An 18,216-nucleotide genomic window follows, 5' to 3' on the forward strand; every position below is an offset into this window, starting at 1 on the left:
TAATTAAAATTTACCAATTCATTAGAAGATAATCTCTTCATAATTATTTCTCAATAATTACAGGCATATCTCATCTTATTGCACTTTACAATCAAAAATTGAAGGTTTGTGGCAATCCTGCATTGAGCAAATCTATCAGTACCATTTTTCCAAAAGCATGTGTTCACTTCTTGTCTCTGTGTTACATGATGACAATTCTCACAATATTTCAAACTCTTCTTCATTATTATATCTTTCATGGTGCTCTGTGATCAGTGATCTTTGACATTATTATTGTAATTGTTTCGGGGTCCCATGAACCACGATAAAATGACAAACTGAATTGATAACTGTTGTTTGTGTTCTGACTGGTCCACCAAATGGCCAATCCTCACGTCTCTTCCTCTTTTCAGGCATCCCTATTCCTTGAGACAAAACAATATTGAAATTAGGCCAATTAATAATCTCACTAATTTCAGCTTTACAAACATATATAGACTGAAAGTGAAGTGATATAAACAAATAATCCATGCAAATGAAAACCAAAAGAGAGCAGGGGTACCTATACTTATATCCGAGAAAATATACTTTAAATCAAAAACTATGACAAGGGACAAAGAACAAGGTCATTACATAATGATAAAAGAGTTAATTCATCAAGATGATAGAAAAATTTAAATATATATATATGCATTCAGCATCAGAGCACCTATATATGTAAATCAGATATTATCTAATCTGATGGGAGAAATAGACAACAATATAGTATTGGTAGGAAACTTCAATACCCTGCTTTCCACAATTGATAGATCAGACAAATCAATCAGAAAACATTGGAATTGAACTACGTGTTAGACCAAATGAACCTAAAAGACATGTCTATAACATTTTATCCAATAGTAGCAGAATATACATTCTCCTCCAGCACACATGAAACATTATCCAGGAGAGATCATATGTTAGGACACAAAACAATCCTTAACAAATTTAGAAAGATCGAAATCATTTCCAGCATCGTTTCCAATCACACAATTATATGACTCCAGAAATCTATTATTGAAAAATAAATAAATACTAGAAAATTCACATATGAACAGAAACTAAATAGCATGCTCCTAAACAAACAATAGATCAAAATAAAATGAAATGGGACTTTAAAAAATCTTCAGACAAATGAAAATGGAAACAACATACTGAAACTTATGGGAGGTTAGAAAAGCAGTTCTAAAAGGAAAGTAAAGTGATAAATGCCTACAATAAGGAAAAAAAAATCTAAAATATACAACCTAACTTTATATTTCAAGCAACTTGAAAAAGAACAAACAAAACACAAAGTTAGTACAAGAAAGTAAATGAAAAGTTCAGAGCAGAAATAAAGAAATAAAAAGTAGAAAATCAATGGAAAAGATCAACAAAAGAACTGTTTTTTAAAACGATAAAATTGACAAACCTTTAAGTAGAATGACAAAGAAAAATGAGAGAAGACTGAATAGACAAAATCAGAAATGGAGGAGACATTACAACTGATTCCACAGGAATACAAACGATCATAAGAGATCACTATGAAGAATAAGGCACCAACAAATTGGATAACCTAGAATAAATGGATAAATTCCTGGATATATACAACCTACCAAGACTAAATTGTGAAGAAATATCAATTCTTAATTGATGGATAATAAAAAAATTGTATCAGTAATAATAATATTAAAACTTCCCAACATAGAAAATCTTAGAACCTGATGGCTTCACTGGTGAATACAACTGAACATTCAAAAAAAATTAATACAAATCTTTCTCAAATGCTTCCAAAAAATTGAAGAGGAAAGAACACTTTCACAATTATTTTATAAGGCCAGCATTACCTTAATACCAAAGTCATACAAGGGCCCTGTAAGAAAATGTATGCAAAACTTTCAACAAAATATAGCCGACTATTAAGCAATGAAAGAGTTAGGAGTGCTGATATCCCTCACAGTAGAAAACTTTTGACTTCTCTAAAAGTTAACTATTAATAGCCAACTCTTGATCAGAAGTCTTACCAATAACAGGTCAATTAACACATATTATGTATATTATATTTATATTAAATACTGTATTCTTATAATAAACTAAGCTAGAGAAAAGCATTATTAAGAAAATCTAAGAAAGAGAAAACATATTTACTATTAAGTGAAAGTAAATCATCACAAAATCTTCATCCTCATTGTCTTAACATTGATTGGATGAAAGAGGAAAAGAAAGAGGCAGGGGTGGTGGTATATATATATACACACACACACAATGGAATGTGATATATATATACACACACAATGGAATGTGATATATATATATACACATACAATGGAATGTGATATATATACACACACACACACACACACACACAATGGAATATTACACAGCCTTTAAAAATAGGTGTCTTGCTGTCTCAGTGAGGACAGAGGGAGAAGAAAATCTACATATAAGTAGATCCACACAGTTCAAACTCATGTTGTTCTATGGTCAACTGGACAAGCAAAAGAAATTTAACAGCACATTAAAAGGATCACTCACCATGAGCAAGTGGCATTTGTTCCTGGGATAATATGGTTCAAAATATATAAATTAATAAATATGGTATATTACATTAGTAGAATAAAGGATGAAAATCATATGATCATCTCAACAGATGCAGAAAAAACATTTAACAAAATTCGACATCTTTCATAATAAAATATCTCAACAAATTAGGAGTAGAAAAAATGAACTTCAACACAATAAAGGTAATATATGACAACCTCACAGGAAATGTCATATTCAATGGTAAAAATCTGAAAGCTTTTTCTCTAAGATGAGGAGAAAGGCAAGGATGTCCACTCTCACCATTCCTATTCAACACAGCACTGGAAGTTCTAGACAGAGCTGTTAAGCAAGAAACATAAATAAACACATCCAAATTGGAAAGGAAGAAGTACAATTATCTCTGTTTGCAGATGACATGATTTTATATGTATAGAACCTAAAAAACTCCAAAAAAATTGTTACAATCAATAAACAGATTCACTAAAGTTGCAGGACACAATACTTATATATGAAATTCGCAGTGTTTCTATACATTAATAACAAATGGTCTGAAAAATAATTAGAAAAACAATTACAATGGCATCAAAAAGGTAAAATAGTTGGCATAAATCTAACCAAGGAGGTTAAAGAGGGGAAACTCTTCAAAGAGAACCTGAAACCATAAAACTCCTTAAAGAAAGCATAGGGGAAAATCTCCTTGACATTAGTCTTGGCAATGATGGGGTTTTTTTGTTTTATTTGTTTGTTTGTTTGGTATGACACAGAAAGCACAGACAACAAAAGCAAAAGTAAACAAGTGGGATACCATATTAAGCTAAAATGTTTCTGCATATCAGAGTAAACAATCAACAAAATAAAAAGGAAACCTGCAGAATGAAATAAAATATTTAAAAACTATATGTCTGATAGAAGGTTTCAATCTATATTAGGAATTCATGTAATTCAATAGCATAAAAAACAAGTAATCATTAAAATATGATCAAAGACCTGAATAGACATTTTTCCATAAAAGACATATACAACGCCCACCGGTATACATGAAGGTGCTTAACATCACTAATTATCAGGAAAATGCAAATTATAACCACAATTAGATTATCTCCTCACACCTGTTAGAATGGCTTGTATCAGAAAGTTCAAAGATGACAAGTTTTGACCAGGAGAAGAGGTAACCCTTAAATACTTGTGGTGGGAATGTAAATTTGTACAGTCATTGTGCAAAATGGTATGGAGGTTCCTCTAAAAATTAAAAAGAACTATTGACCAGGCACGGTGTTTCACGCCACTCTTGTGTTCATTGCAGCATTATTCACAACAGCTAAGGTAAGGAAATAACCTAAGTATCTGTAGATAGACAAATGGCTAAAGACAGTTTGTATATATATACACAATGGAATATTATACAACCTTTAAAAGTAGGAAATCCTGTCATTTATGACAACATGAATAAACCTGGAGGACATTATTCTAACTGAAGTAAACTAGACACAGAGACATTTATTACATTATCTCACTTGTATATAGAAACTAAAAACATGAACTTCATAGAAATAGAGTGGTGTCAAAGACTGGGGCAAAAGAAGAAATGGTCAAAGCCTACAAACTTTTGGTTATAAGTTGAGTAAGATCTGGAAACCTAATGTACAGCATAATGACTATAGTTAATAATTTATTGGATATTTGAAATTTGTTAAGAGAGAGATCTTAAGTATCACTTAAGATAAAATATTAAGTATTCTCATCACACACACATAAAAGGTAATTATGTGTGGTGAAGGGAAATGTTAATTTGCTTTACTGTTACAATCATCTCACAATGTATACACATATTAAAACATCATATTTGTACACTTTAATATATATAATTTTTATTTGTCAGTTGTACTTCAATAAAGCTTGAAAGTGCCAATAAAAATGAAATTATGGATTAAGATGTATAATTTATCAAAAGCTAATAAAAATAAGACAGCCCACAGATAATTAGACAAATATCAACAGGTAATTGATAAAAAGAAAAATAGATATTTCAAATAAAAATGTAAAATAGTACCTAAAATCACTAACATCCAGAGAAACATAAATCAATAATGAATCATCAGTTCTCATTCATTAAGCTGGAAAAAATTTTAAGCACTGAAAATGTTGATAAGAATGCAAGAAAACTGATATTCTAATTTACTTATAATAAATATTAACTTTAAAAATATTTAAAAGGGATACTAATTTGTACTAGTAAAATAAATTTAATATTTAATGAATTATTATTTTTAAGAATTTACTTCTTAAAACACATATCTAGAAACATATCACATACACATGTTCATATGTGCATAAACGTCATGTGTAATGTTTGTTATTGCAAGTTTATTTGTAAGAGGAATTCCCAGGACATCTTGAATATCTATCACTATGCAATTATTTTCTAAATATATTGGCATATTAGATACTGTGCAATCTCCAATAAGAAGATACACACTGGAAAAGAAAGCAATCCAACACTTTAAGTGGCATTAAAAAGCCAATTTCAGAGCAATACATAAAAGGATTCATTTGGGTATTGTGTAAATGTGATACATACATACATGTCCATGAATGTGCAGAAGAAGAAGCTGAGATGTACATGTCTAAATATGAATCATGGTTGTCCTTGAAAGAGGGGTTGGGGGTAAGGAAGCAAAAGAGAGACTTTGGTGTATCAGCATGTATAAATATTTTTGTTTGAATCTGTTTGAAATTAGAATGTGTTTATACAATTTTTTCCAGAATGATTTATTTGACCAGTTGACCAATAAATGTTATGTTGCCAACAAGGGTTATGAAGAAATGAAGGTTTACCTCATATGATTTGCTATCCCTAGACACTTTCAAGTGAAGGCCATTTCTTGGTCTTTGGGGATTAAATTAAACTGTACAAGTCATCTAACTTTGAAATAATCTTCAAGTATCATTTTTAATGCTTTCATTAGAAACATTTTGTGCTGTATTTTATGCTGGTTTTCAATGATGCAGAATTAAATAATGTACAATGCCATCCTTAAGACGTTTTATAATCAAGATATTGATTTATACATAAAAGCTTTCAATGTAATGTGGTAATCACTCCTAAAAGAGGACAAAGTAGGGGAACTAGAGCTTTGTCCAAAGTATTATACTATGGAACAACAGAATATGAAGGAATCCCATTCTCTGCCAGAGTATTTTAGAGAAAGTGAATTTGTTATCAATATTCAAAAATTAGTATGAGTTTTAAGTTAAAATCTATATTTCTAGCTTCTTTAAAACTTTCAATAGATCAGGAAACATCATATTCCCACAAGGCAGGAAACATCTGAAGTTCAATGATTAATGCATTCTTTTAGCAGAACATTTTCCACTTCTAGGTAATTTCCCTCTCTATCTCTTACACATACACACACACCATATTAACATTTATCCCTTCCCTTCTTAGCACACTTCTCATTTAAAGAGAGCTTGCCTCTCCACCAGTCACTTTCCTTACTAACGTGACCTTGTTGACTCCTATAGAAGTTTTGTATTTTGCCACTCATTCCAGATGACAGAGTGGAAAAATAAATGGCATACAAAATTTTGTAGTGGTGGCAGGTTGAAAAGAGATTTCTCCATTTTAATCACTCCTGAAAAAGGAAAAAATAAAATAAAATAGGCATTAGCTGCAGTTAGAGTCACATTACAGAAATATCCATGTTTTTCACATATTAATTGTAACCTTTGTAAGAAAAAAATAAAATGTTATTACAAAATAAGTTCATAGCAGAATTCATTTCTTCAAGGTAATGCTGTATGTTTTCTACAATGGCACTTGCATTTCAGACGTTCACATGGTGATATGGCTTGACTGTGTCCCCACTCAAATCTCATCTTGAATTGTAGGTCCAATAATTCCCACGTGGCTTGGGAGGGACCCAGTGGGAGGTAATTGAATCATGGGGGTGGGTCTTTCTCAAGCTGTTTTCATGATAGTAAGTCACAAGATCTGATGGTTTTATAAAGGGGAGTTCCCCTGCACACGCAGCCTTGCCTGCTGCCATGTAAGACGTGACTTTGCTCTTTATTCGCCTTCCATCATGATTGTGAGGTCTTCTCAGCCATGTGGAACTGTGAGTCAAGTAAACCTCTTCCCTTTATAAATTACCCTGTCTTGGGTGTGTCTTTATTAGCATGTGAGAACAGACTAATACACATGGGCTTTTGCTGTGCAGCTTTGTCTTATGTGTCTTTCCTCAAACCATTTCTTCTACATAATACAAAGAAAAACTGACAGCTTTTCTGCTTAAAGAGCCCTAGGATCACTTGAGATCTTTTGCACTATGCACAGAGGTACACAGAATAAAATTAAGTTCCTGATTAAAAGAAAAGATTGCATGAAAAACAGCCACCAGCCACTAGCTCAAATCAATAGCAGTTTAAACATGCTGCTTAGAATTCCATTCTAGAGGTTACTTGGGGTTTTGCTTCCTGAAGTCTATGGAGATATCTGTAGCCTTTGGTTACTTGCTTAGCTTATGCTCTCCGATCTACTGGCTTCTTTACAGGATTTTAGTCAAGTGAAGAATGTGGCAGACTTCATTTACTGAATATGGCCTTAATTCTGTCTTCCATTCCTTATGCTTTTCAATGCAATTTTGACTCTCCTCCTATTGAGAAGTATGTCTTTGTTCTCTCACCTGGAATCTAGGCAGACTTGTGACCAGAGCAGACATGAAACTTTGACTCTTGAGAGTAGGTCACAGAAAGGTAATTCATCCTCTTCCTACTTTCTTTGGAATGTTCACTTGAGGAATACAGCCACTATACTAGGAGGCACTTCAGGCTACATAGGAAGGCAATGGGTGGATGTCATAGCTGATACCTCTAGTTGAACTCCTAAGAGATTGCCAGCATCATTCATCAAACTTGTAATGCAGACAATTCCAAAAGGGTTTGATATAGTTTGGATATTTTTCTCCATCCAGATCTCAGGTTAAAATGCAATCCCCAATGTTGGCGGTGGGACCTGGTGAGAGGTATTTGGATAATCCCTCATGAACGGCTTGGGCCATCAACTTGGTAGTAAGTGAGCTCTCAATCTGAGTTCACAAAAGATCTGGTCATTTAGAAGTGTGCACTTCCCCTCCAACTCTCACCTGCTCCTGTTTTCACCATGTCACATGAATGTTCCTCCTTCACCTTCTGCCATGACTGAAAGCTCCCAGAGGCTTTGCCAGAATCCAAGTGGATGCCAGCACCATACTTCCTGCAAAGCCTGCAAAACCATGAGCTAATTAAGCCTCTTTTCTTTATAAATTACCTGGTCTCTGGTATTTATAGTGACACAAGAATGGCCTAACACAGGGTTTTAGCCTCTAGCCATTAAGTCATACCCCAGGCATTGAGTCTTCCCACCCCTGAGAGCCCAGACATTATAAAGCAGATAATACCTGGCCCCACCGTGTCTTGTCCAAATTTTTGTCACAAAGAGTCTGTTATCATAACAATATAGATGCTTTATGCCACTATGTTTTGGAGTAATTTGTTTCATAAATATAGTCAATTAAGTATTGAGTATAATACAAGTAATAGTTTTGAATACAAAACTTGAATACAAGTAATAGTTTTCATACCTCTTGAACCTTCCACTCCACCAACTCTAGTCTTGACATAAAAGAAGACAGTGGAAGATAGAGAAATGAGAATGCTTTAATGTTAGACAGACCCAAAGTGAAATCTTATTTCTGCCCCTTATGCATTCTAAGGTGTTAGGCAGGTTACTTTGAAACCACTTTTGTGAAGATTGTGGTAGTGAGAGAAATCTATGTCCTCAAAATTTAGGCATTTCATTTGGATTAGGCATATTGTGTATTGTCTTTGCTAGATGATTTAAGGTCAAAAAATTCTTCTGTGACATTTTTGATAATTGTTTGACTTGTCTGTTTTATAGCCATTGGATTCTAGGTAAGACCTGTGGACATATGGTGTCAGCCATACATCTTACTATGCTGGGAAAAGTCAGACATTGTCTACAGTTCTGTCCTTGTCTTGGGATCTGCAATCTGATATATGGTTAAAATTGCTTATTTACTAGGTTTGTCACAAAAAATAAAAGTTGCTAAGAGTTAACATTGTAACATATGTAATTGAGACTGGTAGGGACATAGTTTTACATGCAAGGTATATAAGGAAAATAGAATGTGTTTTGGTAAAAGATTATAAGAAGGCATGGGGATATAGTTTTTGTTAAAGGGAAAGTAATTTGGTCTCATTTAGAGATTTTTAAGGATTGTCCTAAGTTAAAAGAATGGTAGAACAAAACCAAAGAAAAAGTAGATTTGTGAAAAATTGGTATTTTAAACGAGGTTTTGTGGGCATGAGCAAGTTGGCCAAAACTTAAAGGGAGTTAGTTTTTCTATAAATTATATATTAAGATAAAAAGCACACTGTTGCAGGACCAGAATCTGGGCCTATATGTCAAAATAACATGGTTTCCTTGGAGCATTGATCTGCTCTTTAATACAAAATCATAAAATGTTATAGAAGTTGTATAAAAATCTTACCTTATGGTCAAAATGATTAAGAATGGATAGATTTGTTTATAAGGTTTTATTAGAAATTGTGTCTAACATTAATATTACACTAAAGCAAAGGTGGAATTTGCATCTCTCTTTTGAACAAGATTGTTGTCTAATATTGAGAGATAAAGAAATATTTTTGTTTGCCTCTTTAGTAAATTGTAGGAAAACAAGGAAAAAACGAGAAAAGAGAGAATAGACAGGTTTACTTGGCCACATGTCGTCTTATTTGGTCTTGTTTGGAAAGCTGAGCCTCCTCTATTGAAGACAAAAGGTTCTTGCCTTTTACTTTGGGAGGCTGAGACGGGCGGATCACGAGGTCAGGAGATCAAGACCATCCTGGCTAACACGGTGAAACCCCGTCTCTACTAAAAAAATACAAAAAACTGGCTGGGCGAGGTGGCAGGCGCCTGTAGTCCCAGCTACTCGGGAGGCTGAGGCAGGAGAATGGCGTGAACCTGGGAGGCAGAGCTTGCAGTGAGCTGAGATCCGGCCACTGCACTCCAGCCTGGGCGACAGAGCGAGACTCCGTCTCAAAAAAAAAAAAAAAAAAAAAAAAAGAAAATTTTAAGTTATCACTTCAACTAGATGAATTGTGATATTACTTTGTGATATCAAGTGTTTTAAACTTTTAATATTTGATAAACCTTCCAAAATCAAAATTTCAAGTTATAAATGCAGCCCTTGTTGACATCATTAACCTTTTAGATACTAGCTTCCTTGAAGTCCAAAAGAGACATTTGGCTTATTTGGTATGTGACAATCATGCAGGAAGCATTGTCAACTATGAAATGGTGGTTGGTTTTCTTTGGGCTGTATTTGTATAAATATGTTATTAGTGTGCATTCCAGAATTGTGTGAGACTCCTATAATTCTGTTTTTGGTTTTTTGTTTGTTTGTTTATATTTTCTTTTTCTTTTTAGAGACAGTGTCTTGCTGTCATCAGATGAATACACTTGTGTGATTATGGCTCAGTGCAGCCTCAAACTCCTGGCCTCAAGTAATCTTCCCACCTCAGCCACCTGAGTAGTTGGGACTACAGAGGTGTGCCACCACACCTGGTTCTGGCTCCCATAATTCTGATGTGACTTAGTGTATGTTATCAGTAATAATTAGGATTGTTACATTAAATTATTATACACCATAAAAATAACAAAATTTCCGTGTAAATTGCATCATTAATAATGGCTGTTCTAAGACTTTCATCATCCACAACTTTGTTTACTTTGATCGTTTTCAAAGGGTGGTTTTATAATCAGCTGTAGGACTTTAACAGGTACTTCTGAATGCAGGTTTCTGTTAACTTCAGTAATTGTGTCAGTGGAATAGAGAAAACAAACTTCCAGGACTCTCATGGAGAGCTGATGCATTCATAAATATCAAGAACATAGAACAGGAGTTAGTTGCATGGAATGAACTAACAGAAGACTGAAATAATCTTTTTATGACTTTTTGCTTGAAACATTGCTGATAGTTTTTGTTTTGTTTTTAGAGTCAAAAAGCTTCTTTATTTTTGAGATATTTACAGCTTTTAAGCTATTGAGTAAATTTTACTCTTGTGGGCAAAATGTAAGTTACATTTCTTTCTCTCTACTTAATTTCTCCAGAACTTGGAAACTATTTGTAAGTATTCTTTATTTATGGCAATACAGTTATTTGTATAAGTTCAATAAGTATCTAGTTTCCTTTGTGACAGTATATAATTAGATTGGTGATTTTACCAAGGCTTTGACTGGAATGACATATTTTCAGACTACTTTGAGGAATTGAGGTTGACTTATAAGGCCAATAACATCCCCTTGGGGAATCTGGCCTAATACTTTGTCCTGTACAGGGTTCCTGACCTGTGGTAATTAAAATTCTAACAGGCCCAGGAACCTTAAGTTATGTTGGGACCTTAAGAAGAGAGGAATTCATCCCATTCATACAGGTATCTGCAGGCACAGATAAATCCTTTGCTAGGCTTGGGAAGCTTTTGAAAGGTTTAATCTGAGATTCCTTATGAAAAAGTTCCAGCAAAGCCTGTTTAAACAAGCCTATATGGCAAATGATTATTCTGGTTGCATTGTCTGTGAATAATTAGACCAAGTAAAATAAGACAAAACTTATTTTGCAAATAAACTTGTCCTAGTATGATTTGTCTTTTGTAAAACTGGAAAACTGAAGAGAGAAAAATTATGTTTCAGAAAAATACTGTAATACATATGTTAATTTTATTTTAACTTTTCATAAGTAATTTTATTATTTGTTTGTCATAAAGACTTTTTAAAATTCTTATTTTAGATTTGAGGGTACGTGTGAAGATGTGTTACTTATGTAAACACATGTCCCAGGGGTTTGTTGTACATATTATTGTATCACCCAGATATTAAGCCCAGTACCCAGTAGTTATCTTTTCTGCTCCTATCCCTCCTCCTACTTTCCCCACTCAAGTAAACCCAGTGTCTGTTGTTTCCTCCTTTGTGTTCATAAGTTCTTATCATTTAGCTCCCACTTACAAGTGAGAACATGTAATATTTGATTTTCTGTTTCTGTGTTAATTTGCTAAGGATAATAGCATCCGGTTCCATCCATGTTCTCACAAAAGACATGATCTATTCATTTTTATGGCTGCACAGTATTCCATAGTGTATACATACCACATTTTGTTTATTCAATCTGTCATTGATAGACATTTAGGTTGAATCCATGTATTTGCTATTGTGAATAGTGTTGCAATGAAAATTCATGGGCGTGTGTTTTTATGGTGGAATGGTTTATATTCATATGGGGATATACCTAGAATGGGATTGCTGGAGAGAATGGTAGCTCTGCTTTTAACTCTTTGAGGAATTGCCATACTGCTTTCTATAGTAGTTGAACTAATTTACACCCCCACCAACAATGTATAAGTATTCCTTTTTCTCTACAACCTCACCAGCATCTGTTATTTTTTGACTTCTTAATAATAGCCATTCTGACTGGTGTGAGATGGTTTCTTACCTACAGCCATCTGATCTTTGACAAAGATGACAAAAACAAGCAATGGGGAAAAGACTCCCTATTCAATAAATGGTGCTGGGATAACTGGATAGCCATATGCAGAAGATTGAAGTTAGCCCTTTTTCTTACACCATATACAAAAATCAACTCAAGATGAATTAAAGACTTAAATGTAAAACTCAACGCTATAATAACCCTGGAAGACAACATAGCCAATACCATCTTGGACATCAGAATGGGCAAAACTTTCATGATAGACAACAAAAGCAATCACAACAAAAGCAAAAATTGACAAATGGAATCTAATTAAACTTAATTGCTTCTGCACAGAAAAAAAAATTGTCAACAGGGTAAACATAAATCCTACAGAATGGGGGAAAAGTTTTGCAAACTATGCATCCAACAAAGGTTTATTATCCAGCATCTATAAGAAACTTAAATAAATTTATAAGAGAAAAACAACCCCATTAAAAAGTGGGCAAAGGACATGAACAAACACTTCTGAAAAGAAGACATGTATGTGGCCATCAAGCATATGAAAAAAAGCTGAATATCACTGATCATTAGAGAAATGCAAATTAAAACTATACCTGTTATTAGATTCCAGCCTTGTCCATTGTTTTTGACTCTTTGCTTGTGACTCTATATCTGGCTGGTTCTTGAGGCTATTCACCTGGATGCCTCAAGACTTCAAGTAAATTCCATATGGACTCCCGAAGCTAAGAATCTCACTCCTTATTTGGGGGCTCATTATTTGTCTTATGGCCTAATACTTTGTCCTGTACAGGGTTCCTGATCTGTGGTAATTAAAAAATGTCACTTTCTGACAGGCCCAGGAACCTTACGTTATGTTGAGACCTTAAGAAGAGAGGAATCTGAGGTCTACTGTTCACTTAAGTGCTGTACTAAAGCTGTGAATAACAATATTAACCTTTATCACATAAACCTTAGGACCCCAACCAGGCACCCTGAATACATGCAGATAACTGCAAAGTGATTTCATTCTTTTCACCCCAGGCCCAGTCTCAACCCCAGCTATACTCTCCATCAGCAGAAAAAGTTAGAGCACCATCAGCCTTTTCCCATCTCTGTAGCTCCCACCTCAGGATTGAGATGTGCTGAAACCCAAGAAGGGAATTGAAAATGCCTTTGCAAAGATTATGATGGTGAGAGAAATCTAGAATGGATGACTCTTTCTTACTTCTATCCTCACAGGCTGGCTGTCTTTGCTTATTCCTAGGTATAGGCCAAGATAACCATGGGAGCAATTTATTTTAGTTTCACTTTTAAGCAAGGATGGTAATAGTCTTTCCCTAAAACTGATCCTCTCCTTGTCGTAAAATTGTCTTTGTATGACTAATAAAAGACAACAAGATTATAATTATAGGAGGGGCCTGAATTCTGCCAAGATGTAGGCATAGTATTTACAATCCCTTACTACTCAGGAGTCACGTGGCCAGACGTCACAAGATTTGTGACTTCTCCAATTGTTCCTACAGGTCTCATCACCACTAAGAACCTGAGATTAGCATTTTATTGTTTTTCAGACTGACCCTAACCAGATTTACGACTCATCACCCAACCAGTCCTGTGGCCCCCCATCCAGAGGCAGACTCAGTGCACAAGGACTGTTTTCCACATCTCTATGATTACGTCCTCAACCAGTCAGCAGCCACTATTTCCTAGTCTCCTGCTCCCCAAACTATCCTTTAAAAACCCCAACCTCTGAGCCTTTGGGGAGATTGAGTTCAGTGATAACTCCTTCTCCTGCATGGCTGGCCTTGTGTTAATTAAATTATTTATTTACTGCAATACCATGGTCTCAGTGAATTGGTTTTGTTTGTGCAGCAGGCAGGAAGAACCCGTTTGACAATTACAATATGACATCTCTAAATTCCTTTATCTTTAAAATAGTGGCTCTTAATACTCACTTCATAGAATTATTATAAAGAGAAAGTGAGAGGGAATATTTAAAAAATACTTGTTTTATATTTAGCTCACAGTGAGCACTCAATAACACATCGATGTTCTACATACTAAATGCTTTTGAATGAATTAATAGATTAGTCAATCAGTGAATTCACTATTGAGGCTACAGTTAAAGTTCTTATCTTACTTCTGGAACTGTGAGTTAAGTTGCTAGTCCTTTTGGTTCTCACTTGAAGGAGAACCTCCTAGGATAAGGCAGAATCTGCTTTCCCTGGGGATGCATGTAGAACTGGCCGGACATGTATTCTGCGATACACGTTCCAGAACTATTGGATGAGTTGATTTCAAAGGTAACTCATCAATATGCTAAGATGCTAAGCACATTCAGTTTGTCATTTTGTTCTTGTCATTGCCGACAACTTCAAGGGACACAGGAGAAAGTCTGAGATTATTTACCTGCTAACCTACTATTTCATAAGACTGTGATCATGTCTGTTGCCTCTAGGGTCTTCCTGAAGTAGCCTTCATTTGAGTGCCATCGAATTTTAGTGTCAAACATGATGCTCTTCCTAAGAGTTTGCTTTATATTATGCCTTACTAGAATACTGTAAGAAACTCCTTTTTAATGGCCTAATGTCAGTGAGATGTGACAAAGGATTTGACACCTCAACTGCTTCTGAAAGACAGGAACATGTATACTACACAGCTGCAAAGCTAAGAAAGAAAAAAAAAAGGCGGGGGGCGGTGGGGAGGGAAGCTGAATCTGAATCTGAAACATAGCAATGTCCCAAATTGAAACACTTCATGCCAACATAATACTTCCCTTCTGTGCATGTATGAACGTCAAATGCATACAAAGTACCTGTTTATCTGCTCATAGTCAGTCCATTTTACAGTCAAGCAGAAACACATTTGCTGACCCAGGGAACATAAATGACATTACCTAATGAACTGTTGCAGAATTCATTTGAATGTGGCCATCCTTTTGAAAAGTATGAATCTTTTCAGTGATTAAAGTGATTTAGACAGGAGTAGTTCAGGGTAGACAATATTAATTTAGGAATGAGTCATTATGTTCAGCGCCAGTCTGGAACCTAATGAGCTGATTCAAATTCATTTAAATCACTCAGAAAATACATACAGAGGCTGCATAATATACATAATTTGGAACTAAAAGACATTTCCTCTAAAACCCAATATATTTCAATCAGTAGAAATAAAATAAATCCACAGATTTTTTTTTTCCTAAATTAGTGGGCTTCTTCAGTTCTGAGGTTTTGAAATTAACTGAGACTGTGGAAGCACCTGAATCAAAAGCTTCATTTGCAAAAGAGTGAATAAAAGAGCTAATTAGTAATATTTTATTATTTACTTAAAGAAGAGATTTACTGACCAGGATATTGTCTCAACTATTAGAGTTACTTTTGGGATTATGCTAGAAATCTTGGTCCTATTGGCAAAAAAATAAGAATGAAAAATAATTTAATAATTATGAAATTTTATAAGATATATTTATAAGACTTAATGTGCTAAAATAAAAAAGAAAATGCATCAATTTTAGTAATTTTACACAAGAAATTATGTGAGAAATAAATAGAAAAAATAAAACATTTAAAAAAATGTCTTGAGGAGTCATTATTTGCTATTCTGTATTGAAAAAAAAAATGTGATGCAATGATAGATTTTCAGATACTAGTTGCTCAGGCTTGGCCATATGTGTTTTGTGGGCTTCTCTTCAATCCCATATATTATATTGATTAAAGTGAACTACCTGTGGGAATTCCAGAATCTTGACCAGAGATTATTTTGATATTCCAGAGATTATTTTGATATGGGCATGAAACACCACCCTGGTCAATGGGAATAAATGGAAGTGTTATGAAGATGTCCGGGAAATTGTCTTTATTCTTAAGAAAAAACACGTATCTAAAATCTCCCCCACCTGCTCCATTTTTTTTTAGCATATGATGCTTATTAGCTAGCAGTCATTTTATAACCTTGAAGGAAGTTCACAGAGAAGCTGACTGGAAGCTCTAATATCATCAAACCAATCTGTTAACTTGTCCTGAACCTACTCTCCACCTCTGTTTCTTCTTACATAAGGCTGTAAGTTCCTGTTTCTGAAGCCAGTGTCTGAAGGGTTTAAAGATTTTGCAGCTGTACATATCCTCAGTGGTACCCAGACTTTCATAAATAAGAATTATCCGATCTTCTTCACATAAATAGTCTACTGCATTGAGCAAATCTTGTATTCAGGAAGGGTTTCTTCTGTCTAGCTTCGGTATAAGGAACCTCTAAGCTTCTTTCTTTATACTGCAGGATGATTAAAAGAATACTTTTATAAATCGAAATTTAACTTCTGCTGACTTCTAGCTTGTGGTGTTAAGTTATATAAATTTAAAGAAAGCAGTTTTTCTCAGGGTGAAATTAATTGCATTGACCTAGAGATTAACATAAGGCGATACTGAGTTTTCTCGAGGCTCAGAAAGAGAGGTCAGCTATTGTTGGAATGCTAATACCACTCCCTTCATACGCAGAAGGTGCTACTATGTTAGCATCTCTCTTCTCCTACCGGGTCTAACATTTATCTTCCACTCATGAAAAGCTAATTCCCTTATTTTAAATATGCAGATAAGATTATCTACCCTGATGAGAGATGGAACGATTAGAAGGGATGTGTATGTAATGTCTAGGACAATCTCTGCCTCCTAGCTGTTTTATAGAGAATGACTTTTACCACTATAAGTGAGTTTGCTAAAGTCTTTGGAGGTGAGAAAATGCCAAATCAACTTCACTCCTCTGTCTGACTAAGCTCAACACTCTCCTAGGTATATGTCCTTTGTATAGGAGCCTTGGCTTGGTTAAGGAACAAGACCTAGTGTTTCAATATTATTGTACTAAAATACATAATGACATTAGAGTGGCTTAAATTAAGAGAGTTCTTTCTCTTAAATAACATTCAGCCTTTGACACAGGACATGTGATCCAAGGAAGATTCCTATAAGCAAAATATGAGTCAAAGAGAGTGTGTAGTTTAAATTGAAAGAGACAATGCCAAATTTCCAAGCAAAATTTATACTCTTACCATATTGGATGACTAAGTTTTTCCAGGTGTCTACCAGCACTTGTATAATCAACATTTTGTCAGTCTGTTTGGTTAAAAGTGCTGTCTCATTGTTATTTAATATATATTTTTAAAATTGTGAATGCATTAAAATGTTTAAATATTTATTATATATTATAAAGATATCATTTATTTTTCTTATTTTCTGTAAAATTTTTCTGAAATTCTTTCCCTCCTTTTTTTCCTAAATGGGATTTGTTTCTTTTCTTATAATGTCAAGGAGTATGTATGATTATAAATATAAAACTGGAATTAATCCTGTGTAAGCTACGTGTGCAAAAAACTACAATTTTCCCTGTTTATCATTGGTCTTTTGACTTTATGTTTGTTAGCTTTTAAAACCAATGTAGTCATCTTCACTTTCTCATTTTGTTATGGCTCTGAGTTCTCACACATTTCCCTATGTTTTCAGCCGTTCATATATCATCGTTTATAACATTCTATTTTGGAAGTATGGTAAATTGACTTTAATTATTCTCCATTTTTCTGCATCAGTTTGTTAACTCATCCATTTTTTTTCATTGATTTGAGGTAGAAATCTCATTTTATTCTATATCTTTATATTTATTTGAATCTATTTCTGTACTTTCTGTTTTACTGAATGTATTCTTGAAATTTAACAAACAAACTCTTTTAACTGAAATATTTTATAATTGACAGGATGTATCCTTGCTCCTGGTTATTCTCACTTATTCCAGTTTTTATATTTAATATACATTCAGTTTTAATAGTTAAAGATCAAATTTATTGATTAACAGCTTTAATTGCTACTTTAAAATTACAAATTCCATCTAGCTTCAAATTAAGAATGTTATGCCATCTATTCAAATATTCTTCACTTGCCTTAAGAGTCTTAAAATCATCTTCATATAAATTCTGGAAGTTTTTTTGTGAATTATTTATCTCTTTGTAACCAGTCAACATATTGAATTCCCCTCTTAGATCTAATTGCTTATTAGTTGCATCTCTGGAGTATTTAAATAAATGATCATAGTAATTTTGAAATACAGATGATTTTGCCATTTTTGTCTTCATTTATTACTTTGAAAATTAAGTCAGTAAATATGTATTGAA

The 18,216-nt window shown here is 33.9% G+C and overlaps 1 long non-coding RNA gene across 1 annotated transcript in view; it reads left to right on the plus strand.

The window, feature by feature from the left end:
- Window positions 1-18,216, plus strand: part of LOC114676214 (uncharacterized) — a 507,752-nt gene that overhangs the window by 59,476 nt on the left and 430,060 nt on the right. The window lies entirely within an intron of this gene.

Source organism: Macaca mulatta, chromosome 2, assembly GCF_049350105.2.
Source record: "Macaca mulatta isolate MMU2019108-1 chromosome 2, T2T-MMU8v2.0, whole genome shotgun sequence".
Classification (NCBI taxonomy): domain Eukaryota; kingdom Metazoa; phylum Chordata; class Mammalia; order Primates; family Cercopithecidae; genus Macaca; species Macaca mulatta.